The sequence below is a fragment of the Oryctolagus cuniculus genome, chromosome 3, assembly GCF_964237555.1.
Source record: "Oryctolagus cuniculus chromosome 3, mOryCun1.1, whole genome shotgun sequence".
NCBI lineage: Eukaryota > Metazoa > Chordata > Mammalia > Lagomorpha > Leporidae > Oryctolagus > Oryctolagus cuniculus.
Window position 1 is genome coordinate 43,758,494 of NC_091434.1, and position 25,968 is coordinate 43,784,461.

Here is a 25,968-nt window from a genome sequence, read left to right on the forward strand (position 1 = left end):
TGTACTCACCCAACCATATAAATTGTAAATTATCATAATGGGGGATGAGCTCCCACACATACAACTTTGTCATCTGAATAAAAGGGAATGATTTGAATAGGCAGAAGTAGCAGGGTTCCTTCCTCTGCAGTTAGGACTGTTGCTTGATTTGTGTGTGATATGCCTGTGGAAGGAATTTTTCCTGTGAATTAATACATTGGTATTTGTGTGTGTGTGAGAGAGAGGGAGTTTGTGTGTGTGATGACACATTCAGCCATATGTGTAGATCTTACACTAAGACGAATTTTCCTCCAAGAGAGGGATATACTCTGCACGTGGTAGGCAGTCAGTCTCCAAAGCCTCTCGGGCTGAGATGTGAGGTCTGGGTTTGGCTGAAAACAAGGTGTGAGGTTCAGGACTCTGTGCCGTCTCTTTCCCTTCCTCCCTGTTGTTTCTTGCTTTGGAACTCCCACGCATTCCCACACTGGGTGTGTGGAATGCCAGTTTTCAAAAAGGGCATGGCCATGGGAAGAGGAAATTGCCACAGCGAATCAAGCCTGTCATCTAGCCAGCTTTGTGTTGAATAGAAATGCCCTCTAGAGACGTCCAGTTTGAGTTGCTGTTTAAGAAGTAGCACTATTATTTTTCCAATTCTTGCATCATGCTTTACAAATATGACTTTGGATGTAGTTCATTCCTCAGGAATGGTACCTGTGGAATTGTGAGGTAATTTGGCAGATGTGGGTTGAGACTTAATGGGGATGACAGTGAGCTGTGAGAGGAGGGAGGAATGTCTGTGCAGCCCTACCCTTTCCATTTTCGCTCTGCATTCCCTTTGCAGTAAGGGAGCCATGTTTCTTAGCTCAAGGACAAATGGGACCTCTGGCTTTTCCCAGATGGTAAACATTTCACTCTGGCCTTTCAGGGGCCCATTGAGCTCAGCGAGGGAGGCCAACTTGTAGTGGGCAGTTGTTCTGCTGGAGATAGGGCTGGTGCCTGTCATCTCACAGGGCTACTGTGTTAGGGCTTGGGTGAGGAGCAAGGATTCACGTTGTCTTGATCTGAATTGAGCCATGCTGACTCTCCTCAGGCAGATGGGTTATTTTCCTTAATGCTGACTGTCTTTGTTTTCTAAAGAAGCCATGGTTTAAAAAATTAATTTATTTTTTTCATTTTATTTGAAAGGAAGATAGATGGATTGATGGATACAGAAACAGACAGACCTTCCATCCTTTGGTTCACTCTCAAAATGTCTGCAACAGCCGGGGCCGGCTCAGGCTGAAGTTAGGAGCCTGGAACTCCAGGTATCTTGTGTGAGTGGCAGGGACCTGCGTACTTGAGCCATCACCTGCTACCTCCCGGTTTACATATTAGCAAGAAGCCCCACTTGAATGTGAAATGGCTACTTGAACTCAGGCCCTCTGCGATAGGGTAGGGTCGTCCCAAGTAGGGTCTTAACCTCTGTACCAAATGCCTGCCCCTGGGTGTGGTTTTTATAGTACTATCTTCAAAGCTGCTTGAAGTAGTCACTTGGCCTCTTTTGTCTCTATATCCTCTTTGCCTAGCAAAGTCCTGAAATGTGAAACATGGGGCTCTTTTGTGGAAGAATTGAATGCTGGGAAAAGGGTGCCTGGGTTTTGAGGGAATTGTTTTTCTTTCTTTTTTTTTTTTTTTTTTGCAGTTTTTTTTTTTTTATTTAATAAGCATAAATTTCCAAAGTACAGCTTATGGACCACAATAGCCTCCTCCCCCCACCCCGTGTCTTCCTTCCCATCCACAACGCTCCCCTCTCCCACTCCCTCTTCCCTTCCCCTTCACATCACAATTAATTTTCAATTATCTTTATATACAGAAGATCAATTTAGCGTATGTTAAGTAAAGATTACCACATTTTGCTTCCACACAGAAACATAAAGTGTAAAATACTATTTGAGTACTAGTTATAGCATTAATTAAACACCTAAGAGTAATTGTGTATTAATTACAGAGCTCAACCAATAGTTTTAAGTAGAATATAAAACGCATCTTTTGCATTGTTGTGACTTCCCCCCGACCTCCCTCCCTCCCGTGGCCCTCCCCTCACCCACTTCCTCTCCCCTCTCCCCCCTTCATCACGTTTCATTTTCAGTTACCTTCATATACCGAAGATCAATTTAGTATATACTAAGCAGGGATTTCAACAGGTTGCACTCACACAACCGAACCAGGTATAGGGTATTGTTCGACTAGTAGTGTTGTTTTTGAGTTTCATAGATAAACATATTAAGGACAGAGATCCTGCGAAGGGAGCATGAACCCATTGACTCCCGTTGTTGATTTAACAATTGGCACTCTTATTTATGACGTCAGCAATCACCCGAGACTCTTGCTATGAGCTGTCTAGGCTATGGAGGCCCCTTGAGTTCACCAACTCTGAATTTGTTTAGTCAAGGCCATATCACAGTGGAGGTTCCTTCCTCCCTTCAGAGAAAGGCGCCTCTCTCCTTGATGGCCTGATCCTTCTGCTGGAGTGTTGTTCGCCAAGATCCTTCATTTAGATTGTTTTTTGCCACCGTGTCATGGCTTTCCATGCCTGCGAGACTCTCATGGACCTTTTAGTCAGATCCGAATGTGAGGGAATTGTTTTTCAAGAGATATAGTCTTTCTCTGGTTTCTGGGGCTTGATGATTTGGAAGTTATTAAGGTGTTTTGTATGCACACTCACCAATCTTTTTTTTTTTTTAACTTTTATTTAGTAAATATAAATTTCCAAAGTACAGTTTATGGGTTACAATGGCTCCCTGCCTCCATAATTTCCCTCCCACTCGCACCCCTCCCATCTCCCGCTCCCTCTCCCATTCCATTCACATCAAGATTCATTTTCAATTATCTTTATATACAGAAGATCGATTTAGTATATATTAAGTAAAGATTTCATCAGTTTGCACCCACACAGAACACAAAGTGTAAAATACTGTTTCAGTACTAGTTATAGCATTACTTCACACTGGACAACACATTTAGGACAGATCCCACATGAGGAGTAAGTACACAGTGACTCCTGTTGTTGACTTAACAATTTGACACTCTTGTTGATAGCGTCAGTAATCTCCCTAGGCTCTAGTCATGAGTTTCCAAGGCTATGGAAGCCTTTTGAGTTCGCCGACTTCGATCTTATTCCAACAGGGACATAGTCAAAGTGGAAGTTCTCTCCTCCCTTCAGAGAAAGGTACCTCCTTCTTTGATGTAGGACTGATGTTTTCTCTTTGAGTATGTTTCTGCTTATTGGAGTTGCTCATGTGCTTTCTTACTTAGGCCATACCCATAATGTTTCCTCCATGATTTCCAACTCATTTCTTCATTAGAGAATATACTTAAAGACTCTTAGGAAAAAACTGAAATACAGTTTTTTTCTAGAATTTTGGTGTAAGCTTCTGGTGTTGTAGTTCTTGGTATGCCCACATCTCATATTGGGTTTGAGTCCTTGCTCTGTTTCTAAATCTGACTTCCTGCTAATTTACACCATGGGAGACAGCAGGTGATTGCTCAAGTGGTTAGGTCCCTTCCAGCCATATGGAGGAATTGGGTTGGATTGTAGGTTCCTGATTTTGGCCTGGCCCAGCTTGGGCATTTGGGGAAATTTGAGAAATTGAACCATGGACGGAAGATCTCTTTCTATGTTTTTCTCCCTTTCAAATAAATAAAAAAAGGAATGGCTAAAAATATTTTAAAAATGAAAAAAATTCTAGAATTTTAAGATTCCACCATTCTTTTTTTTTAGATTTATTTTTATTTATTTGAAAGGCAGAGTTACAGAGAGAGGTAGAGAGGTAGAGAGGTAGAGAGGTAGAGAGGTAGAGAGGTAGAGAGGTAGAGAGGTAGAGAGGTAGAGGTAGAGGTAGAGGTAGAGGTAGAGGCAGAGAGAGAGAGAGAGAGAGAGAGAGAGAGAGAGAGAGAGAGAGATTGAGAGAATTTCCACACACTGGTTCACTCCCGAAATGGCTGCAATGACCAGGGCTGGGCCAGGCCAGGAGCTTCTTCCCAGGCTCCTACATAGGTTCAGGGGCCCAAGCACTCAGTCCATCCTCCACTGCTTTCCCAGGTGCATTGGCAGGGAACTGGATTAGAAGTGAAGCAGCTGGGACTCCAACTGGTGCGCATATGGGATGCTGGTGCTGCAGGTTGGGGCTTTAACCCACTCTGTCACAGTGGTGGCCCCAATTCCCCCTGTTTATTTGACAGAAATATTTTTAGTTATTTTCTTTTTGCCAAAAGTTTTGTCTAAAGCATCTAACTTGTTTTTGATAGATACAGTCACTCTTTTTCTCAAATTGCAGTAGTTTACATATCATTAAATTCTACCAGTAAATCACATTGTTAATTTCATTGTGTAATTAAACTATGTGATTACTTCAACAAGTAGAACTGTCATAAACAGATTTGGGAATAAGCGCAGTTGGTTTTTGGGAGTCTATAACTCACTCAGTTGGTGGGAACAAGTGCATAAGAGGCCTACAGTTCAGTTCTCAGAAGGTCCAAGGGCATTGCTCAATGTATTTTATGGAGGGAATGAAGAGCACTGGCTATGTAGGGTAGTGGGTTAAGCGAAAGCTGGGATGGAGGAGATTGGCAAGAGAATTTTTAGTATAATGATACCAATGGTTGGAAGGCCATAGGTAAACTGAGGATGGTTTTTTGTTCAATCTCTTGGCACAACATTAACTTTACAGCTTGTTTTTTTTTCTAGTTTCTGTTATTCATATTCTTTATTTCTGAATAAGATGACTAATCTTTCTTTGTGTGAATGTTCTGTGGAGAAGGTTTGGGATAAAAAATATTGTACTTCTATATATATATAATATATGTATATAGTGATTTCTGTTTCAGAAAAATGTATAATAAACAAAGTGGTGTTTGAAATTTAGATTCCTTATGCACAAATGTTCCTCCTCTCTCATACTTGGTTTATAATATTCTTTTTTTTTTGACAGACAGAGTGGACAGTGAGAGAGAGAGAGACAGAGAGAAAGGTCTTCCTTTGCCGTTGGTTCACCCTCCAATGGCCGCCGTGGCTGGCATGCTGCGGCCGGTGCACTGCGCTGATCTGAAGCCAGGAGCCAGGTGCTTCTTCTGGTCTCCCATGTGGGTGCAGGGCCCAAGGACTTGGGCCATCCTCCACTGCACTCCTGGGCCATAGCAGAGAGCTGGCCTGGAAGAGGGGCAACTGGGACAGAATCCGGTGCCCTGACCGGGACTAGAACCTGGTGTGCTGGCGCAGCAAGGCGGAGGATTAGCCTATTGAGCCGCGGCGCTGGCCAGTTTATAATATTCTAATCAGTTTCATTGACATTAACAGATTTCCTTGGAAATATAATTTAAAAATTAATAAGGAAGTCATTAGTGGGTAAAATAATTACTTGCTCTTTTGATTTTTAAGTCTCGATGGACTAACAATCATGGTGATAAAAATATTTGTTTATTTATTGATAAAAACATTTTATGGAAAACTCTTAAATGCTTCCTATCACTGAAGCCTGACCTCTCTCCATGAGGAGGATGGGGAGAGAATATTATCTTCATTTTATGCATTTGTAAAATGAGCATCAGAAGTTAAGTGATTTGCCCAATATCCAACAGAGGTTGAACTCGTCAGCAAGAACTTAGGAATCTTCAGAATTTCTCTACAGGAGTGGGCATTTCACTTAGTGGTTAAGATGCCACTGGGACACCTGTATCCCATATTGGAGTGCCTGGGTTTGAGTCCTTGCTCTGCTCCTGATTCTGGCTTACTGCTAATGAGTACCCTTGAAAACAGCAGGTGATGCTTTGGTAGCTGTGTCCCTGACATCCATGTCAGAGATCTGGTTTGAGTTCTTGACTCCTGGCTTCAACTGGCTCAGCCTTAGCTGTTGTAGGCATTTGGGAAGTGGATTAGTAGATGGGAGCTGTCTGCCAGTTTTGCTTTCTTTCTGTCTGTCACATTAAAAATAATAATTTCTCTACAATCTACCTTTATTCTTAGCTTAGGACTTTGGGGTACTTTTGCACTCTGACACCATTCATAACACTTGGGCAATATTTTCTTACTGTTATAGTTAAAAAAATTGGCTAGACTTTTCAGAATACCACTTTTCACTGTTGAAAGGACTTGGTGTCTTTGTTCAGAGGTATTTAGAAAATACTATATTTTTCCCACCTTCAGATGGCACTTAAGCTTCCAAGAGAGCCATTATGGTGGTAGGTTGCATTTGGTATGGAAGAGATGGCTACTTCCTATGTGAGTGCTAAGCTTATATTTTGGATAAATTTTGATGCCTGCAAGACAGCCTCTGTTCTTTCTCTTGCCACCAGAGTTACCCTTCATACAAAAATGAAGGTACCTGGGAGAAAAACTCAACACATACAAAAGTAAAAGCATCAGAACATGTTGGTTCATAAAATCATTGTGTAGCTTAAAACCATGAAAGTTTTCGATATGAAAAGTAATTTTTTTCTAAATACTCAAGCCTGGTCTTGGAGAGGTACTGACTCCCTCTGTGACCGACTTAGTTCCAAGATGGTGGCTGGCCTGCCACAAGAGTAATTCAAGTCATAGTCACAAGTCTATTGTAAATTGTAATATGGGACCAGTTCAGAAAAACTCCTTTTCCAACACCTTTCCCATGACTTCAGAACACATGGCACACTTTTTATGCCACTTAGAGGAATGTAAGACTGCTATGCTAGATAGCAAATTGCCCTTTTTGATACCAACCCATGGTTCTTTGGCTCTCTTACAAACAGAACGTGGCAACAAGCCAGTGCTCAACCTTGAGAAGGTTTATTGGGGACTTATGTTTGCACACAAAACAGACAACATGGCAGGAAGTACTTCTACCAGTTGGCTTCTTGTCAGTAGTTGAATAGGGTTTTACTAGGTTGGAGAGATGGCTATGACCTCTTGGTCTCCACTCAGAAGCACATGGCACTTTGATTGGCACCTGGCTCCATATTCTAAGTGCAGTTGGTTCTTTTCACATAACATGCAAGTGTATGAGGAGGGTCATATATTGGTCATCCTCGGCTACTCTGGGCATGCATGTGGGTTGGGGAAATCTCTAACAGGGCAGTAGGGAGTCTTTTGCAGTTTGAAGGTGGTTGTTCCTTGCTACTGATTGGTTTGGAGGTGGTGGAACAACCTGTGGTCAGAGATGGATATGTGTTCCCACGGGAGATGGATACATGTGGGGTTAGGTGGGGTTTGATTGTGAGTCTTGTTTCTAGCCTGTCTCAGTTTTACTGCCCTCGTAGTCACTTAGTGTTTGCCGAAGTGTGGTCCATAACTGCCTGCCTGGAACAGAATTTGCCTGGATTAGAATCTCTTGGGATTGGGCCTCAGGTTGTGCATTTTAAACAAATTCTCCAAATGTTCATAGATACTCTAAAACTTGGCAATCACTATCTCCTTTATCATTTCTCTTGTTTGTCTTTATTGCAAAACACTGGGATATACTAAGACTCAACTGCTTTGTGGAAGAGGGTGAGGAGGTTACTGGAGAACAATCTCTGTAAGGCAGAGATAATTTGAGTTTTTCTTTTTTAAAGATTTATTTATTTATTTGAAAGGTAGAATTACAGAGAGGCAGAGAGAGAGAGAGAGAGAGAGGTCTCCCATTCATTGGTTTACTCCCCAAATGGCCACAACGGCTGGAGCTGAGCCTATCTGACACCAGGAGCCAGGAGCTTCTTCTAGGTCTCCCACATGTGTGCAGGGGCCCAAGGACTTGGGCCATCTTCTACTGCTTTCCCAGGCCAGAGCAAAGAGCTGGATTGGAAGTGGAGCAGCTGGGACTTGAATCAGCACCCATATGGGATGCTGGCACTGCAGGCGGCGGTTTTATCTGCTACACCACAGTGCTGGCCCCATAATTGGGGTTTTTGACCATCTCTGTTAGACTTCTTAGTCTGTCTTTTGAAGGCTGTTAAGCCACACATTAGCCTGGCCTGTTCTCTGCCCTAGTTCATGATGTCCTTGGTTTTCTGAGAAGTTTTTCAGAATTACAATCATCTGTGTCCTGTCGGGTCTGCTTGACAGGCCAAGGGCTCTGCCACTCCCAATTCCTTGCTTCAGTTGAATTATGACTTTTTCAGATCTGCCTGGCTGGTTGCGAGGTTGGATATTCGAATTCCTCTGGGGTCCATTGCTTTCCATTCAGAGACTTTCTATCTTCCTACCTTCCACCCTGTCCCCATACATCCACAGCACATTCTCACATTGTAAACAAGTTTTCCCAATATCCTTTGTAAGTTTTTTGTTTATGGTTAGGAGCATGTTTTCTTGGAAACTCAGTTGGAGTATTTAGATATTCCTGCTTTTTTTTTTCCACCAAAGCTGATGCAGCTCATATAGTAAATGAATTTTTGTTTTTAGGAGCAGGGGGCTGTGATATGGAGGGAGAAGAAAGAATAGCATTCTTCTTTCTGGAATGAGAATGAGTTTAGGCAAGATTGAGCAGAAGGGAGTTGGTTTTGCCTCCTTCTCTACTTTGCCTAGATCCACCTTTCCTGGCTTCTCTATTTGCAGTTAGGCAGTCAACCTTTGAAATGTGGCTGATGTGTGCCCCTGCTAAATCGTAGGAGCTCTGGATTTGTTTGGTTACAGCTGATTCTGTCTTCTACTTAATAGCATTGCTGATATTACCATACAAGATTAAATGAATGGTAATGGCCTTCTAACTTGGTAGGTCAATGCTCAGTGTATTCATGGCCATTTGGCAGGTTAATGGTGACCTTGTTGCTCTAATAACCTTGTCCAGAGAGTTGGATCATGTACCCTCTAAAAATAATTTTCTGTGTGACGTTTGAGCTGTGTAATCTCCATTTTCCTTTCAAGCATGATCTGAATCATGGGAGGAAAATGGTAGATTCTTCTGGTGACTCAGAAAAAAAATTTTATTCTTCTTACTGTTTATTAACAGAATTTTGGAAGTTGATGAGAACAGAGATACATAGGAAGCAAGGGTTTTGAGAGGCAGCTTTTATGCCTGAACTTGGGAAAGCAAGTGCCCACTGACATTTATGATCTTTTTAGCTAGCTCTCTGGTCTGGTCTAGTCCTCTATGTAGAATGCTGTCACAGTTCAGAGTGATGAACCATGTACCAAGAAAACTAATGAACTCAAAATTGGACAAAACCAGAGGGAGATGGATTGTTAGGTTGTCAACCTATAAGCCTACTAATCCTTGATTTAGTCAATGTATCATACCTGCCTTCAGCCATCTAGAAAAATAAGTATTTAACTTCCAAGAACTTGAGCTCTTAGGATGTTATATAGGCCCCAGGGCCCATATTATCTTTCCAAATTGCATAAAGTGCTTGCAAGTTATTGAGCTGCAATCATCCATTTTTCTTCTTCTTTAGTCGTTCTTTGATAGGTGCTAGAGTACAAAATAATGATATTATTTTCTTCATAACTTAGTGATTTCCTTGCAGGTATAATTAGTGGTTGTTACTAAAATCTCTATTTGATGATACCAGAGGCAATGTACCATATTGAAACAAGCAATTTCACACATTCTAGATAAAAGTTAAAGTACAACATAATGAATTATGACAGCTTGTCCCAGAGGTCTAATCCTATAAACTGTTTCTTCTTTCTCTGATTTTTCCTCTGCTACTTTTTCAACTCAAAGTATTGCTATATTTCCAAAGTAGCTGTAGTGACTGAGGATAGGTAAGCAGAGGGGAAGGAAAGGATAGCTGGGACTATTGTATATTCGTTTAGGATTGACTGGGTCACAAATATGAGACCTAGGCATATGGTCAGGGGATAAGGGATTTTGACGCAGCATTCTTACATATAGTCTCTAAGTAAACAGAACTTGTAGCTTATAATTAAATTGCCTTATAATTTGTGTTTAACAAGCCTATTTATCTTTCAGTATGTCATCTAAAGTACTATACTGAACTCATCCAAACTCTTGTAATGTGAATTTGATGTGACATAGTTTTGTTTCTAAACATTGATGCATTTGGAATACTTTGATATGTATTATGTTAGAGCCAGAACTTAAGAAATAACAAAACCAACATGGTAAACATCCTGTATTTCTCTCTCTGGTAGCAAGGGCCTACCTACAAGAATTTAATATTGGTCTTGATTTTGTGTTTATTCAATTGAAGTCTTTGCTAACTTTCTGAAAGCAGCACTGATCTTCACAAATTTGGGAATCTCTTTTATGTTGTGAGAAATGAAGCCAACCAACAAAGCTTTAAATATAAATTTTAGGGGCTAGCTTTTTTAGCAATTGAAGAAGAATGAAGATCTTTGATTGTTATAGGGACAACTTTTTTTCTCATTTTGTTGTGAAAATTGGTATAGATGGAAGGAAATACTCATTAGCTTTGGAGTTAGCCACTTTGTTAATTTAGTATTTGCCATTTCAAAAATGTCTCCATTTAGATGTGGGGGACAATTTGGCAATTGAAATAGGATCAGATTTTGGAATCTTGGGCTTGTTGGGAAATGTTTGCCCCTACCTGGCTTATTCTGGTCAAACCTTGCCCTGCTAGGGGAAGTCGCTGGAATAAGCACAGTGAGCACTCCCCTTGTTTCACAGTAGCAGGACCATGGAAACACTGTCTGAGGCTGTGGCAGGCAGTTGTGTTAGGCAGGTTCTTGGGAGCTACTTTTAGCTCTTTGAAAAATTTATATCTCAAAGCCCCAAATCTCCTTTCTGCGTCACAGCAGCTGGCCTACATTTACTAGAATATGCAGAATCTATTCTGATATTTATGGGAGATAGAGTGAAGCATAAGAGAATAGAAGAGGATTAGCTATCATTTCAACCCCCACTCTTGTTTCTAAAGCTGAAAATACTCTTTCCTGGTCCTTAGGTATGTATTATTTAAAGAGGAGAAAAGTGACAAATTTCTCCCTGATGTTTCACACTCACTGAATTCAGATCTCCCAGTGTGTTGCTACCAGTAATTTATGCCTGTTTATTAATGCTGACATATGAGTGGTTTAGTGTTTGTGGTTGAGAAGAGCTGCATTATTTAGGAGCAAAGCCAAGATTTTTTGCTGCACTAGGGCAAGAGGCCCTGACACACACTGAAGACTCATTTACAGGCAGACTGAAGATTTCCTGTGGTCTGGAATTACATCTATGAGACAGAACTATAAGTGGCTGATTGTAAAGGATGTTAAAGGCTGTGATTCTGCTTTCAAGTTGTCTGATCTCCTTTAGTTTAGGACACAAAGTTGGGATATCTTAGCAGACACGTTATCAGTAAAAGCAGATGAAATCACGAATCTGGGAATAGTGTGCAACGGTAAATCAGAGCAGTCATAGAGAAACAAATCAAATCCACAGCCAAGCTGATAGCTCATGAACAATATCAAAGTAGCAGATACACTGGGTCAGATAGTTCATGGGAATGAGGATATAAATTATGTACAACAATCATTTTCCACAAGGCTAGTATTATATTTTTATCTCAAGCAAAATCTGTCTTATTTTTGATGCAAAGCAAAATGGAAGTAATTATAAAGCTTTCATTTTGTGCTCTTAATTAAATTCTAGAATCTAACATCTACTCGATAATTTTAGTGAAATAAATTGAGCCAGAAAAAAGTCAGCCTGGTTTAAAATGACGATTACAGAGCTACTTGCCTAATTAAATACATTGCTAATGGAAGATCAAGATTGAAATTACATCTGTATGTTCCCTTTCCTGTGTGATGGACAAGAATACATACGATTTTGCTGAGATTAAGGAATAGGAGCTCTGTTTTTCTGTAGCCTGCAAATGAAGGGGAAAGCAGGAAGGTGGAAAGAGAAGTGAGAAGGTTACAAAACTGTGGTGGCTACTGTGATTCCTAATGATTTAAAGGGCAAGGTTTACTTGTGGTAGATGAAGTTGTTTCCTAATGTAGAGAGGCTCCAGAATGTTCCATGTCAGCAATGAGCATTAGTGTGTTAGAAACTTTGCAATGACATTGGCTGCTAATTCTCAGTGTAAGGATTTTCCTACAGTTTCTCTCCACGAGGTAAGATGACTTCTGGTTGGACATTTTCATAGAATTATAATTTATTAGTACACACACACACACACACACAATCAACATCTCAGGCTGGACCAGGCTGAAGCCAGAATCTGGGAACTCCATCCAGTTCTACATGGGTGGCATGGACCCAAGTGCTTGAGCCACCATCTTCTGCCTTCCAGGGTGCACATTAGCAGGAATCTGGATTGGAAGTGGAAGCAGAACTTAAACAGAGGCAGTCTGGTAAGGATGCAGTGTCCCAACAGCAGTTTAACCTGCTGTACCACAATACCCACCACAGCTAAACAACACAGCTAAAATGCAATTGAAGTTCTATCTGGGATGAAGATAGTAAAAGGGCATTTAGTTGGCTTCCATACTAAAAAATTATATGCTATGGATATGAAATAAATTCTAGCTAAAGAAAACCATATGTTTGTTAATTTTCTTCAATTCCCTCCCCAAAATATTTCGAATGTATTTTCTTTTTTTTATTTTTATTTTTTATATATTTTTTTATTTTTTGACAGGCAGGGTGGACAGTGAGAGAGAGAGACAGAGAGAAAGGTCTTCCTTTTGCCGTTGGTTCACCCTCCAATGGCCGCCGCGGCCGGCGCGCTGCGGCCGGCACACCGCGCTGATCCGATGGCAGGAGCCAGGAGCCAGGAGCCAGGTGCTTTTCCTGGTCTCCCATGGGGTGCAGGGCCCAAGCACCTGGGCCATCCTCCACTGCACTCCCTGGCCACAGCAGAGAGCTGGCCTGGAAGAGGGGCAACCAGGACAGAATCCGGCACCCCGACCGGGACTAGAACCCGGTGTGCCAGCGCCGCAAGGCGGAGGATTAGCCTAGTGAGCCGCGGCGCCGGCCTCGAATGTATTTTCTTAGCAAGACATTTTGGGGAACAGCCTACACTGAAGACTTCCCTAAGCCATGTCAGTTGATGCCAAACTAACCTGTTCCTCCTCCATCCTCAGTTCCTTCCCCCTCTTATGTTCTCCTCCTTCTCCTTCTTATTAGTACTATTATAAGTAAAATACAATAACATCTGGAACAATAGATTACAGCCTGGTCACTGACAGGATCTTTCCAGATGTTGCTGTGGCCATGCTAGAGGGACGTGCCCTGTGTGATCACAGTGTGAGGATGCAGTAGTGTGTGGGGCACAGGGTTGATGCCACAGTATAGCAGTGAACAAGTGAGATGTAGCTATCACTGCAAGCAGCTTAATGTTTCTCAGGAAAGAGACTATTAGCAATCTAGGAGCAGTAGAGTGTGTTGACAAAATGATGAGAAGTATGCAGAGTCTAATACTGGAGTACTCAGTGAAGATCTTGTGGACTTTCAAGATCAGGGAATATCTCTGTGAAGATTATCTTTAAGCTGTAGAGTGTGTTGACAAAATGATGAGAAGTATGCAGAGTCTAATACTGGAGTACTCAGTGAAGATCTTGTGGACTTTCAAGATCAGGGAATATCTCTGTGAAGATTATCTTTAAGCTGCAGTCAGGCTAGTAGTAAGCTAGGTTAGCATTTGGAGGTAAGAAGAATATTCCAGGCTCAGAAAACAGCATATGAAGAATCAGGTGAGAGAGAACACTGGTCTGTTTGTAGTCCTGAAGAACATTTAATATAGTAAGTGTATTAAGGTACAAGCTGAGTAGCTCTAGTAAATCATTGCAAATTTTAGTAGCTTGAACAAAGAAGACTTTTATTTCCCACATTGAAATAGCCTGGAGTTGGTCAACAGGTCAGGGTAGATGGCTGGTTCTACTCTTAAAGATTGCTCAGGAACTCAGGCTCTTTTAATCTTGATTTCACTAATGAAAAATTACTTCTGGCATGCCTCATACTGACTAATGAACCACTGGTACATAAAATGGTGGCTGGAAGTTATTGGAATATGTATCAAGGGGATACAGTCTTAGGACTCAGTCTTAGGACTGGAGATAATCTTTCAGTGGAAGTGAGAGCTAAAGTAGAAACTTGCCCAGGGACTGGCATTGTGGCACAGGGGGTTAAGCCACTGCTTGCAAGGCTGGCATTTCAGAGTGCCAGGTGGCATCCCAGTTACTCTACTTCTGAACCAATTCCTTGTTAATGTGTCTGAGAAAGGCAGCAGACGATGACTCAATTACGTGGGTCCCTGCCACCCTTGCAGGAGACCAGGATGGAGTTCCTGGCTCCTGGCTTTGGCTTGGCCCAGTCTTGGCTGTTACAGATATTTGGAGAATGAACTAGTGGATGGAAGATCTTTGTCTCTCCTTCCCTCTCTGTCCCTTTGCTTAATTAATTAACTAATGAATTAATCTTATAACAAATTGGTCCCATGAAGATTAGGAGATGGGAAAGTTCCAGGGAGAGGGAAGAATACGAAGAACTAATGGTAAGAGGGAGCCTGAGTGTTGAAAGAACAGAAAACACTAGGTGTAGTGTTAGGGCCTAATGTAAGGTGCCGCAAGGAAGAGATCACATGTTAGAGTGACTTAAACTAAAACACATTTATTCCCCTCCCACAGGACAGTCAGGATTTGGGATAGTAATTTCTAGAGGATGGATACCTGCATAGGGTCTTTGCAGTGTTGACAGAAGTACATTTCTGATTAGGAAACTGAAATGTTAACTGTCTCTGGTTTCTCGCTTTCTCTCTCCCTCCCTCCCTCCTTCTTTCCTTCCCTCCTTCCCTGATCTGTTATCTCACTAGATAACTGTATTTGGAAGTAAATTTTAAGACTGCTCCCCAAACAATGGTGAGGCATTAGCAGTTTAGGTAAGAAGTTTAGGATTTATCCTAAGGTTCAGATAAAACTATTGCAAAGGAGGGTACTAAGTTTATAATTTTGGAAAGTGACTATGATTTTAATGCTGTGAGGGAATAGGTCGATAAGATAGAAGGTTGGAAGACTACTGCTTTAAAACCAGGTGAGAAGGGATATTGTGGTCTATACTATGTAAGGATGGTTATTTGTTAGTTATAGTGTGGTGAACAGGCCAAACTTAGTGGAGAGCAATTTGGTAGAAATTAACTATTTTAATATATTGCTCCTTGGATTCAAATTTCATGACATTATATAACCCCCTTCCCAAGTTTAAATGTTCACAGATTTATATAATGAGTCTTGCACAGTGAAATATTTATTAGGACTTGCTTAGAGTAAGAAAACTAAGTAAAGCAGGCCTGCTATAATAGTGGGAGGCTATGGGGAACTAGATAGAGCATGGGCCTTCCACAGGGGACAAGTCTATTTAGTTCCACCCAAGTGTTATATTTCCAATTATTTTGTAAATAAGAACTCATTGTTGTGAGATCCTTTTTTTTTTCCCCAAAGAATCTTGGATGTAAAATGTCCTCATCTTTAAATGTTGACAACTAAGTAGAAATTAAACATATAGAATATTGTGTAGACAAGCACTGAAAAGATCAAGCAAATTATATCTGTAAATGGGATTTAGTTTGTCTCGGTTCATTTGTAACCTCTGTTTTAGGTCCTAATAACTGCATTAGTTAAAGTAGGCTGATGTAACAAAGAAATCCAATAATACAGTGGCCAAGAGGGCAGAGCTGTTTGTTTTTCATGCGACAGAGTTCCAATGTGAGTGAGTCAGGTGGCCAGACATGAGCATGCCCCTTATCTTTAGGCCTTGGCCATATCTTCATAACAACCACTAATATTTACATATATTTCCCAAGAATATCTCCTTGAACATTTTTTCCCTTATAACTTTTTGAGCCTGATTTGACAAGTAAAGAAATAAGGTTCAGAGGTTCAGATAGGTTGTGACTTTCCTGAGATCACAGGGAATTGGTGGCAGAAAGATCAAAATCCATGTTAATTCTCTTTTTAAAAAAATTTATATATTTATTTGAAAGGCAAAGTGAGAGAGAGAGAGAGACAGACAGAGAGAGAGATAGATCTTCTATCCACTGGGTCACTCCCCAAATGTCTGCAATGGCCAGAGCTGGGCCAGGCTGAAGCCAGGAGCTAGGCACTTCATCAGGGTCTCCCACGTGGGTGAAGGGGCCCAAGTACTTGAGCCATCTTATGCTATTTTCCCAGACTATTGGCAGGGAACTAGGATGAAAGTGGAATAGCCAGGACACGATCCAGTGTCCACATGGGATGTCTTGTCACAGGTGGTGGTTTAACCTACTACACCACAACAGTGGCCCCTAATTCTCTTTTAATAATAACAAAATGCCACTTAAATATATTTATGATAATTTGAGTTCCTCTTGCCAAACAAAATTGAGTCACCAAATTGTGAAAAGAGATAATAATATATATATATTTCTTCCTAGACATACCTAGAGATACCCTTTCAGAGTATCATTCTTTTTAAAAATATGTATTTGTTCATTTATTTGAGAGGCAGAGAGTGAGAGTTGAGAGAGACAGTGCTCCAATCTGCTGGTTCACTGCCCAAATGTCTGCAATGGCTAGAACTGGGCTGAGGCTGAGGCCCAGAGCCAGGAACTCAATTGCAGTTTCCCCCAAGGGTGATAGAGACCCGATTACTTTAGCCATCACTGCTGCCACCAAAGGGCTGCATTAGCAGGAAGCAGGAGTGAGCCAGAGGTGGGTGTCAAACCTATATGGTATGAGATGGGGGAGTTTTAACAACTGGTCCAAATGTCTGCCCCCAAAGTATTGTTCTCCATCAATGCAAGCATCACTTAGGGAAATAGAAATCAACAGTTCTTTGGGTACTTAGCAGGATGGTTTTGCTCTGGCAGTACCAGAACCTTTTTCTGTCTTAAAAGTTACTGTTTAATTGTGTGCAGGAACATTGATTCCATATGGTGTGGTTTCTGCATGTGGTTATAACCCTCAACCTCATTCAATATCTGTTTCTGAGAAAACAGAGTGTGTGATGGCCAGAATTGCTCTCATTAGTCAAATCACTGTCCTGCTTCTGGGTGACCACAACTTCTCTGCACAGATAAAGGAAATCTCAGTTGACAGTTTTGGGAGCATTTCACTAAAACAGATCAGAGAAAGCCATAGAATTTCCAGATATGTGACTACTCATTCTGTTAGCCAAGCCTTTGAATGAAACTTTAAAATAGGGAGTTTGGAGTTCTACACAATGAAAAGTTGTAGGGATGTGGAATTCTCTCCTCTTGCTTCTGTTAGAATTAAGAAAGGAACCAGGCATGACCACGCAGTTGTGACTGCTCTGATGAAGAATGGGCAGAACAATGGAACAGTGATGTGTTGACAATGCCTGGGATGTGCACAATAGAAAAGCCTTCTGTGCTTTTTGGTTTGTTTTGCTTTGCTTTTTGAAGGAGCATCATGTTCTGTTGGTGGAGCTGGGAGTAGAATGCCAGGTTGTCAGGGTTCTAGCCCTGGTGCTTCTGCCATTGACGATCAGGGATGATTTTGCAAATCTATGAGCTTTTTGCTGCTTGAGGCAACAAACTGTAAATAGGGGACGCCCAGCATGTTGTACCTCCCACAAGAACAGGATGGTGGTAATGTAGCTTACGTATAACTTAATTTCTATGATTAAGAATAGTATGTCTGACTTTATTTTCCATTGACTAGTCAAATCCCAACAATACAAACATAAACGAATTGAGAATCACATGCTCTCTAATAGGTGTTAAAGCGGGAAGAGTTGCAGCGAGGAGGGATTAGCCCATGGGATTTACCTTTGGGGAAGGATTATGGGAAACTCTGAGCCCCAGGCTTTCTAGCACTAGCTGTCCTCCACAAACTCGTGTGAGCTGATATTTGTGAGGCTTTGGGAAGGTAGATTAGGAAGATTTCTAAATGAGAACAGGAGAATTTCCACAAGTTTTTGCCTTATAATACTGCTTCTACTACCGATTATCTAATATTTTCTTTATATTTACTTTTTATTTAATGTAAGGAAACTGATTATAGAAGATAACTCTGCACGCCTATTCATTAATAAGGAAGGTACCTGTAACATCGTTACAGTGAAAACAAACTTCTCACTGGATACTGAGTCTTGCCATAGGCATTAAACTGAATTTCTACCCTTTGTTAACATGAAAGATTAGTCATATTGGAGAATTATTAAAGACAACCTTCATTAAACAGACTGTGTGTCAGTAGCAGTATTGAAATAAAATTATTACTTTGTGTATGTATTAATTTAGTTTGAAAGTGAATTATTGGCTGGCGCCATGGCTCAATAGGCTAATCCTCCACCTAGTGGTGCCGGCACACTGGGTTCTAGCCCCGGTCAGGGAGCCGGATTCTGTCCCGGTTGCCCCTCTTCCAGGCCAGCTCTCTGCTGTGGCCCGGGAGTGCAGTGGAGGACGGCCCAAGTGCTTGGGCCCTGCATCCCATGGGAGACCAGGAGAAGCACCTGGCTCCTGCCTTCGGATCAGCGCGGTGTGCTGGCCGCAGCGTACCAGCCGTGGTGGCCATTGGAGGGTGAACCAGCGGCAAAAGCAAGACCTTTCTCTCTGTCTCTCTCTCTTTCACTATCCACTCTGCCTGTCAAAAAAAAAAAAAAAAAAAAATAAATAAATAAAATAAATACATAAAAATAAAAAAAATAGAAAGTGAATTATTATAAGTGGTATGATCCTTACCTTGATTTCCCCTTAGATGGGGGAGGTATTATTTCACATTCCCTAATAAGGAATTCACACCTTCCATATTGAATATCTAGAACTTCAAATATTGTTGTAGAACTCTGCCTTGAAAGATTTAATTAGCCTAAGGGACATGAGGAATGGTTTTTCATCTGGGAAATGTGTGCTACTTTGTTTGGATGCATTGTGGGAAGCCCAGGAGTTGCCAATGTTGCAGTGGCCCCAGGACACTGGGTTGTCCAGTCACCAGGCACCCCCACATTTCTCTGGAGGTTTATCTATTATGTTAGATAATAGTAGGAAGTAACTGAAGAAGAAAGTGGACTTCCTCAAGCTGTAAAACAGACTTTGTGCCTGCTGGATAATGTATGTTTCTTTGGCTGAATTTAGTCTGTGACTTGATTTCATTCTAATAACTGCCTGGTAGCAAGCTCTTGAGCCATGGGATGTACAGCCTTTATCTAGCATAACTGATGCTTGCTAAAAGTCTCAGACCTCTTCTAAACAAACCAGCTTGCAATGACTTTCTTCCTGTCTGATTCCAGGTAATTTAATGCCTAGTCTGTTACCAAGCAACACATCCTGAATTTGGAAAATATGGCCCTAGGGAAAGCTATAATTGTATAACTCCGGCTGGTTTTCTAGCAGGCTAGAGTAGATCAGTATTTCTCAAATTATCTGTGGAGCAGGACCAGTTTTTCTTTTTCTAAATTTTACTTCCCAGCACATTGTGGACTGATACTATGAATTACTACTACAAAATAAAGCAAAAACCAGATATAACAAAATATAAGCCTGGACTTTTTAGTATTAAATTAAGCAGACAAAATTACATTTCAATAAATAACAAAAGATCAAAAAACCCAAATAATATAGGAAAAAGGAAAAAAGTGCAAAAATATACTTAAACTATATACATGTTCCTTGGAAGTGCATTTAGGAAACCAATGAGAATTTTTATTAAATTCATAACTTGGTTGTCCTACAATTATAACTATATTTAAATGAAGTAGTGACTACCAAATTAAAAATTCATATGTACACTATAAATATAACTTGAAACATGCTAGTGTTAAAATTGTTTAATGCTACAAATGAGCTTGCTCTCTGCTTGTTAACTTCTCATCTAGGTTGAACTGATGATAAATGCTTCTCAGAAGGTCTAATTCATACCTAAAAATGTTTTAGATTTATTTTAATGACATTTAAAACACAGAAACCTATCTCAAAGAAGGGATGTTTATGTTCTCTCAAAGAAGAGATTTTAAAAACAATTTATTAAGCTTAGGATATTCATTTTAAACTTTTGTCTAGAGTGAAGCTATTATTTTCAAAATTAATCTTCTATTCTTTCTCAAGAACCACTTTCAACCATTTGAAAATAATGACTTGCCTCTTGAAGACATAAATGGTTTCTGGGTTTTATAAACTTCTGGGTTAGCCTGAAGTATTATATGTCATAATGTTCTGCACAACACTGGCAGCTCATGTCACACATGTCCCAGACCATGAATTTGAATAGTGCCCTTACTGGTCTGTGATCTGCTCATTAAGTGAAGTCCATGGGCTGTGAGCTTGCAATTTCAAATGTTAGAAAGATTTCTGACTGCTTTCTCCTTCTGTACTTAACATCATAGACCAATGGCAAACCATTTGCCAATGGATACCGGTATGTAGACCACTCTTTGAGTTGCAATGATGTGGATGAAATTTTTATCCACCGTACATCTCCACATATGAATTTTCCCCATCTTCCATGCCTATCAAATTCTTCCATTAACCTAGCCTACTGTTGTGGTTTCTTACTATGTTCATTTGTTGTGCATGGCTAAGTATGTCATTGTTTAATGTTTTGTATTCTCATTGTAAATGGATGATTTTCTCACCAACTAGAATTAAGCTTTGTTTGAGGACAGGTGCTTGGCATTGTGCTGAACACGTAGTAGATGTTTACTGACTATTCATCAGGTGGATTACTCTAGACGGTAAAACCATACCATCATCAGCTTTCTCATACAGTAACCATGGTTTGGTCTTTGTTAGTCTTCTTTGTTCTGGGATTTTTTTTTATAGCACTGTTGCCTCTGCAGTCACACCTACCATAATATGCTTATTTATTTTATTTCAATCTGTAAGCTCTGAGATGGTCTTTGTTTTGCTCACCACTGAATTCTGAACCCTGACTACCCTCTCTAGCATATAGTAGACATTCACATGTTTGTTGGATGAATAGTATGAAGGTATTGGTGCAGCAGGCTGGAGAATAGGTTGTGGAATCAATTTTTACCTCTGCAGTGTGCAATACATCATTTGGTTTTAAAGTCCACTGCTATTTTATTGATTTCAGAAAATGAATGGAATTATTTATTGATATTTTGATAAGTTTATTTAATTGTACTTTTAGTGTTTTTGATTTCACATTTAGAAATTTCATATTTTAGAGTTCCAAAATAAGTTATTTACTGAATCTGCATTATCATCAACTAGATTACAAGGTCTAATTTTTAGAGATTTTTCAAGAGGGCAGGGGAGAAGTCCTCACAGTCCTTACTGCTAATTGCTTGTGGTTATAAATATGCAGGGAAAAGTAAGTCACTGTTAAATTAGTTTTATACTACTAATTAAAACCACAGAACTACACTATAATTAGAAGTGCTGGTCTATAGCTTTTCTGGGCTTTTGATCGCACCATATGAAAAAATAGATGGCAAGGTAAAAAATCCCGCATTTGTGGAAAATCACTACAATAATCCTACCTCAAAAAATTAGATGGGCCAGCGTTGTGGTACAGTGGGTTAAGCCGCCACCTGCAATGCTGGATCTCATCTGGGAGTGCCGATTTAGTGTCCTGACTGCTCCACTTCTGATCTAGCTCCTTGCTAATGTGCCTGGGAAAGCAGCAGAAAATGGTCCACATACCTGGACTTCTGCACCCATGTGGAAAACCTGAATGGAGTTTCTGGCTCTTGGTTTCAGTCTGGCCCAGGCCTGACTGTCACAGCCATTTGGGGAGTGAACCAACAGATGGAAGATCTCCTTCTCTCTGTCACTCTGCCTTTCAGATAAATACAAAATAATACAATCTAAGAAAAGCTTAGCATCATTAATGTTCAGGGCTCGAATGTTTTTATTTAAAAAGTTTTGAAATATGACAAGGTCATTTTAAGAAAGAAAATTCTTCCCCCCCATAACTTCCCTCCCACCCGCAACCCTCCCAACTCCTGCTCCCTCTCCCATTCCATTCACATCAAGATTCATTTTTAATTATCTTTATATACAGAAGATCAATTTGGTATATATTAAGTAAAGATTTCAACAATTTGCACCCACACAGAACATAAAGTGTAAAATACTGTTTCAGTACTAGTTATAGCATTAATTCACATTGAACAACACATTAAGGACAGAGATCCTACCTGAGGAGTAAGTGTACAGTGACTCCTGTTGTTGACTTAACAATTGACACTCTTGTTTATGGCATCAGTAATCACCCTAGGCTCTTGTCATGAGTTGCCAAGGCTATGGAAGCCTTTTGAGTTCGTGGACATTGATCTTATTTGGACAATGTCATAGTCAAAGTGGAAATTCACTCCTCCCTTCAGAGAAAGGTACCTCCTTCTTTGATGGCCCATTCTTTCTACTGGGATCTTACTCGCAGAGATCCTTCATTTAAGTCCTCTTGTAATCTTGTAATCCATAAGATGTACTTTGGAAGTTTATATTTACTACATAAAAGTTAAAAAAAAACAAAAAAAAGAAAGAAAATTCTATAACTAAACCATTTTTTAATTTTCCTACATTTGAGTTGGAAGCTCATTTAAACAATTAATAATTCATGTTTGTCTTGCAATGGGTAGAGTTTTTTGTGCAGAGTAGTAATTTTTTTTTTTTTTTTAAATTGATGAAAATATAAGGAGGGGCCGGTGCTGTGGTGTAGTGGGTAAAGCCGCTGCCTGCAGCAGTTCGAGTCCTGGCTGCTCCACTTCTGATCCATCTCTCTTCTGTGGCCTGGGAAAGCAATCGAGGATGGCCCAAGTCCTTGGAATCCTGCATCCGCATAGGAGACCTGGAGGGATGTCCTGGCTCCTGGCTTTGGATCAGTGCAGCTCCGGCTGTTGGGGCAATTGGGGAGTGAACCAATGGATGGAAGACTTCTCTCTCTCTCTCTCTCTCTCTCTCTCTCTGCCTCTCCTCTCTGTGTAACTCTGACTTTCAAATAAATAAATAAATAAATCTTTTAAAAAATTTAAAAAATATTAATAAGAAACTCTGTAGGAAGTACTGGCATTATCTTTAGAAAGGGAAAAGTGGAGGAGAGATGAAGGAAAGGAATGATTGTGCTCATCAGGGAGGGTGCCTCTGGGGTACAAGGTGATGGAGGGGAAAGGGCAGAAGTTACAGACCTGGGGACAGATACTCTGGGGTGCTTTGCATATCCTCACAAATATTAGTGGAAGGCTAGGATAAAGGAATTAAATCCTCTAAAGAACCAAAATAGTGTTCTTTCTTATTATACCCCACCTACTCATCCTACACTCAACCCTCTGCACACACAGTGAAGCTTTTTATAATCCGTGAACTTTGAGAATCAAACACTTCCTGCCTATCAGCTGCAGTGAGAATTCAATCCAATAGCTTTCTTTTGCCAGCTCTTAAATTGTGATCTTGAAGGCTGTGTTTCGTGGTTTAGTTTTATAATTTGTATTTTAGCTGCTCCACACGGAAGGGTGGAAATATTTAGTATGTTTGCCTCTAGCATACCCAGAGATTGATGGACACAAGCTATTCTATATTTGACACAAAATACCTTATTAACTGTTTTCTTCACCTCTCTGCAGTTGGAGTAAAGGAATAGAAACACGTTAGAAAAAGTAGGTCAAGGTAGTTAACTGAAGAAAAATAAAGTAACGTGTTTATGCCTCCTTCCATTTTTCAAATAGCAGTACTCTTTTAGAACAGTTGCAGAGGGATAAAAATATGTTTGTTTAAAGTAGTCCAGTTTTCCCCTGGTACATAAATTGTGCAAATGGCACAAGCAAACAGTATTTAAAACACATTAGCCTGTGACAAGATTTCTCAGGACAGCTGAAAATAATGAACCCAGGTTTCCAGAACATATTGAGGTCAACGAGGAATGTTCATGTCACAGGAGAAAATTGGCTGGACAGGCACTCTGATGGACTGCTGTTAAAGCATCTGGCATGGCTGGGTGGTGGAAGGAATGCATTAACTTTCTGGTGTCAAAGTCATTTTTCTGGAGGAGGAACACTCCTTTCACAGTGAGCTGTCTTCTCTCTCAGTCGTGACTGTTCACGTAGGTATAGTGTTTAGGTACATCTTAGAGTTCATTGGAATTCAAAATACATTTTCCCCCAAGAGCTCCAGTTGCACAATCGGTGAGTGCGCGGTACTTACATGACAGTGCAGGTGGAGCAAAATACATTTTCCCCTAAAAAGAATGTATTTTTAAAAAAGATTTATTTGTGTGAAAAAGTTGGAGGGAGGGTGAGAGGGAGGGAGAGATAAAATATCTTCCATCTGCTGGTTTACTCCCCAGATGGTTGCAATAGCCAGGGTTGGGCTAGGCCTCAGCCAGGAGCCAAGAGCTTCTTCTGGGTCTCCCACATGGGTAACAGAGCACTTGGGCCATCTCCCGCTGCTTTATCCAGGCCATTACCAGGGAGCTAGATCAGAAGAGGAGCACTCAGGATGTGAACTGGTTCCCATATGGGATACCAGCTTTATGTACCACACCATAGAGCCGGCCCCACTTAAAAGAAAACCTGTTGAAGTGAAATGGACACTATGAGAAACAGTGACTTGATCAGCCCTTGTCCTGTCAAGGAACAACTTACTATTTTATTCCTTTTAGTGTTTTGTTGTTGTTGTTGTTGTTGTTGTTCTCCTTAATACCATTGGTTGAACTCTTTAATTAACACACAATTATTCTTACTCATTTAAATTTAACTGAAAAGTGATCCCTGCTAAATATAAGAGTGGGAATAAGAGAGGGAGGAGATGTACAGTTTGGCACATGCTCACTCGGACTTACCCCTAATGGTAGAGCTAGAAATGTGCCAGGGGATTCAAATTCAATCCCATCAAGGTGGCATTTACCAACCATCTTACTAGTCAAAGTGATCAGTTTAAGTTCACAATTGATCAAAAAGATAGGATTAAGTGTCAAAGAGATTACATAAAAACCAGTGTCTGCAAATAATAATTGATAGAATTAAGAAGGAGAGAATGATCCTACATGGGAAGCAGGATACACAGCAGACTCATAGAATGGCAAATGCCCTAAACAGCGCTCTGGCCTCAGAATCAGCCCTTAAGGCATTCAGATCTAGCTAAAAAGCCCATGAAAGATTCGTAGGCATGGAAAGCCAAGACATTGTGGCAAAACAAACAAACAAAAACAAAAAACAAAAAACCACCTAAATGAAAGATCTCTGTGAGTGAGATACCAGTGGAAAGAATGGGTCATCTAAGAAGGCAGTACCTTTCTCTGAAGGGAGGAGAAAACTTCCATTTTGAATATGGCCTTATCTAAATAAGATTGGAGTTGGTGAACTCAGGAGTCTTCCATAGCCTTGGCAGCTCATGACAAGAGCCTTGGGTGATTACTGACATCATAAATAAGAGTGTCAATTGTTAAATCAACAACGGGAGTCACTGTGCACCTGCTCCCCATGCAGGACCTCTGTCCTCAATGTGTTGTTACTATGAGAATTAATGGTAAAACTAGTACTCAAACAGTACTGTATGTAAACTTTGTGTGTCTTTGTGGGTGCAGCCTGTTGAAGTCTTTACTTAGAATGTACTAAATTGATCTTCTGTATATAAAGATAATTGAAAATGAATCATGATGAAGAATGGAATGGGAGAGGGAGTGGGAGATGGGATGGTTGTGGGTGGGAGGGAGATTATAGGGGGAAAAGCTGCTATAATTCAAGAGTTGTACTTTAGAAATTTATATATATTAAATAAAAGTTGAAAAGAAAAAAATGTATTTTTAAAAAGATGTATTTATTTATTTGAAAGGTAGAGTGACAGTGAGCGACAGAGAGAGATCTTTGTTCTGCTCTCCATTCTCCACATGTCTGCAACAGGAACTGTTCCTGCTAAGCCAGGAACTACATCTGGTTCTCCCAGCAGGCTGATGTGGGCATATGGCTTAGCCTGTTGAACAACAGTGCCCCAGAAATAATGTTGTAATTCCGTGGTGGGGATGCTATATAGTGTAATGAAAAGAGCAGTGGACTTGGAATTAGATTTGGAATCAGATGTTACATTTTTTATAAGTCAGTCAACTTCATTACTATTGGAATTTTGTACTAGATAATTGTTTACCATCCAGGAACTGTCTTGTGCATTCAACATAGGACATTTAACAGCATCTCTGGCCTC

General features: G+C 40.5%; 1 protein-coding gene and 1 long non-coding RNA gene across 8 annotated transcripts in view; one reads left to right on the top strand and one right to left on the bottom strand.

Moving 5' to 3' along the window:
- The window catches only part of HECW2 (HECT, C2 and WW domain containing E3 ubiquitin protein ligase 2), a 445,235-nt gene that overhangs the window by 55,941 nt on the left and 363,326 nt on the right, over nt 1-25,968 (top strand). Inside the window, exon 1 of one of the 7 annotated variants that reach the window (XM_051849338.2) lies at nt 19,613-20,227. The exons of the other annotated variants lie outside the window; for them this stretch is intronic. The gene's annotated coding sequence lies outside the window, so the exon portion shown is untranslated. Of the gene's footprint in view, nt 1-19,612; nt 20,228-25,968 lie in introns of those variants that run through there. 7 annotated transcript variants of the gene reach the window in all.
- LOC127491725 (uncharacterized) lies at nt 3,858-25,172 on the bottom strand. The gene is made up of 4 exons (XR_007920620.2): nt 25,061-25,172; nt 21,975-22,283; nt 21,478-21,613; nt 3,858-12,187 (listed from the first exon to the last, which is right to left on the bottom strand). It is a non-coding gene; the product is annotated as an uncharacterized lncRNA (long non-coding RNA).